The 3,260-nt window shown below is 31.9% G+C and overlaps 1 long non-coding RNA gene across 1 annotated transcript; it reads right to left on the reverse strand.

Annotated features, from left to right (window-relative positions):
• Positions 1–902: 902 nt before the first annotated feature.
• LOC117227211 (uncharacterized) lies at positions 903–3,028 on the reverse strand. Its single transcript, XR_004492015.2, has 4 exons — positions 2,694–3,028; positions 1,821–2,034; positions 1,539–1,608; positions 903–1,431 (listed from the first exon to the last, which is right to left on the reverse strand). It is a non-coding gene; the product is annotated as an uncharacterized LOC117227211 (long non-coding RNA).
• Positions 3,029–3,260: the final 232 nt, after the last annotated feature.

Raw genomic sequence — 3,260 nt, forward strand, 5'->3', positions numbered from 1 at the left:
CTTTTTTAAAATCGTCTTAACTATTCATTTTTCGATAATATTAGCCTAACACTCTTATACGCAGAATGAAGAAAGAATTCAATACATATGGAAAAAATGTATGTATCCATTTGAAAAAAAGACGATGATCTTTACATGACCTTTACGCGCCCATCTAGGGAAAGATTATTTATTTCACATTAGGACCCCTCTCTCTTTTTAAATCCATTAGCCCTTGTCCACTAACATTTTTTCCTAACTTCAACCAAAACAAAGATATAGCTCGTTACTGTTCCGTGAATCACCCTTTAGACAGTGACTTCCATTAATATTCGGACACTTTTTAAAACGTAATAACTTGTTTAAAACTCGAAGAAACGATTCGAATTTTGTTTAGATGATAGAGGGACTAGTATGTTAGTCTATGACTGAAGTACATTGTTACAATATTGCTGACAAATATTAATTACAAAACAACCCGCTTTTAACTTTTTTATCCGAGCTTACAACGAAAGTTTAAAAAATGCGTTTTGTAGATCTCGGTAAGTAACATGCACGCTGAAAATTTCATCGAAATCGGTTGACGTTCGTATGAGCTTTAAGCAATTAAAGATCGCCAACAAATGATCCTTTCACAGTTATTTAAAGGAAGCTGTATAGGAAATATCTTTTTTGCTAGATCAAATCTGTCAAATATAGGAAATTTCTTTAATTTATCACGTATCAATCAGTGCTATTTTTTAAAATATATTATTGTTAGTAATGAATAAAAATATATGTGATTTCTTATTAGGAAGGTGTGATATTTTATAATATAAAAGGACTGAGAGAAAATATGAAACACGATGATCAGGACATCACGAAGAAGGTGAGGAATTCCGTCAGGCGAAATATTCTACTTTCAAGACACTCAACTTCAAATATTCATAGTAACTAAAATATTTATTCAATTTCATTAATTTATTCATTTCTCTGAGGCCTTCCTTAAACAATACAAATTGAATAATTATCAATTGGAGAAGTTGATTTGTTCATTGTTGATTTGTACGAGCGTTAAAAGATTTAAAAAACTACAGATTTCTGATAACTATTGATCGAGAATGTCAACATTCGGAACAAAACTATCGATACTATCAATTTCAATATCATATACTATTATATGATAAATTTCAGTTGATTTAAATGAATGTATTTGTTAATATATTTTACTTGCACCATGTACAAACTCTGAACTTTACAAAATGTCTCCAAATTTCAAGATAACCCTCCTCCGTGTACAGAGCGAATTCCAATTACGAAAAACGTTAAGACAAAATTTTCTTCCACCGACTACCGTCTTCGTTTAGGATTTCCATTTGATTTGGATGACTGAATAATCATTGGGAAATTGTACGACCGTCTATGTAGGTGCCTCCATTATAATGTAATTGCTTGCCGCCATGGACTCGGGATCTGCAAGAAAAACTTTATTTATTATCATCGTCGCTCCTGTCTTCTGCCATTGAATTCTCTCGCGTTGCTTCCAACGCCAGCGAGGTGCCACACGCCTATATACACACCTGGATCGTGGTTAGTATGGGCATGCGAGGGTCCAGCTGCTTGGAATTCCGTCAGATTCGTTTCTGAAATCTACAAAATGCGTTTCTTTAGATTTTCGTTACGGGCTCAGATAAAAAAGTGTAAAAAGATGAGTTTTCTATTTGTTTTTGTCGTTTCAAGTAATAGCAAAATTTCAAAGAAATATTATAGCTAAAGTCTAGTAAATTAGTACATTATCTAAAAAAAAAGAAATTCGAATCATTTGACCGAATTTTTGAAAAGTTATTTGAATGCTGTCTTACTCAATAATACAGCTCGGTGCTCAGTGGTCTCCTTCGGGAAGCATCACTGGCGATACGTATATCGACGGCGGAGGATTTCCAGGAAAAGATCAATTAGTTCAGATGTATCACTCGACTTTGACTCGACTAACTTCATTCGGACTTCTCTGTTGAACCACTGGGATGAATAGCTCCGGTGTAGCGAACAATGTCTCTCTGTTGCCCTCTGGAGTGGCTGTATCTCCGGAACATTCGATAATATTATAAAATTAATATAAATATTAATATTTAATATTTTTATATTATTTAAATATTAATATTTAATATTTTCATATTATTTAAATATTAATATTTAATATTTTTATATTATTTAAATATTAATATTTAATATTTTCATATTATTTAAATATTAATATTTAATATTTTTATATTTTTTTAATATTAATATTTAATATTTTTATATTATTTAAATATTAATATTTAATATTTTTATATTATTTAATTATATTTATATAATGATAAATTATAAATTATAACTGAGTCCACATTTTTTCCAAAAGCAGGAAAAGAAGAAACGCTGGAATTAAAAACATATTGTGGTTATTAGTATGGATGAATTTGGTGGGCAAGGCTAAAACAAATCGGGAAGGTTATAATCACTCGAGTTTGACTCATTATTTTATATTTTATTTTCTTGTAATTGGGCCAAGCGGCCGAAATGTTCTTGGGGATGCTAGAATGATTTTTCTTTACCAGACAATGGCTAAAAAATTATTTTCCAAAATTACAATGTGTTGGCCTAATTATGAAAAAGTTATTCTGTTTTAACAAGTGTACGAATACTTCTTCTACTCCCTATATTATATTATTTTATCAATTTTATTATGACTTTACCTTCTGTAATATCTATTTCCATTGGTTCGAAAAAACTGTTCTGCAGAAGCGACGCGAGCATCGCACTGTTCCATTGTTGCTTATGTCCACTAGCACGCTTAGTTTATTGAACTCTGTGCACTTCTTTTCCGGAATGTCGATTGTAACTTTGTAAATTCGTTATTTGCGGAGAGAATTAATTCGTGTACTAAACTTCTCCCTTGTGCAAATAAAATACAGTCAGTTAAATACCATCTCGAACAGAGCAACCAGATTTTCTTGCATGCAGTTCGCATGCCCGCGACATACAATAGCAACCTTGTTTAACATTTCGATTGACTGTGCACACTGCCCGATCGTCGCGAAACTTTTGTATTTACACGCGTCTGAGCTATAACCCCACCACCATCTCACATCACGTATAGGGGAAGAGAAGCAGCGATTTGCTTGTCTGTAGTGTCGTTCATATCTATGTACAATCGAATATACATTATACACTAGAGATGTTCGATTACGATTCGATTCTTGAAAGAATCAATTCTTCCGTTCAAAAAGATTTTTTACTGTTTCTTTATCGATTTTCTACTG

Source organism: Megalopta genalis, chromosome 16 (assembly GCF_051020955.1).
Source record: "Megalopta genalis isolate 19385.01 chromosome 16, iyMegGena1_principal, whole genome shotgun sequence".
NCBI lineage: Eukaryota > Metazoa > Arthropoda > Insecta > Hymenoptera > Halictidae > Megalopta > Megalopta genalis.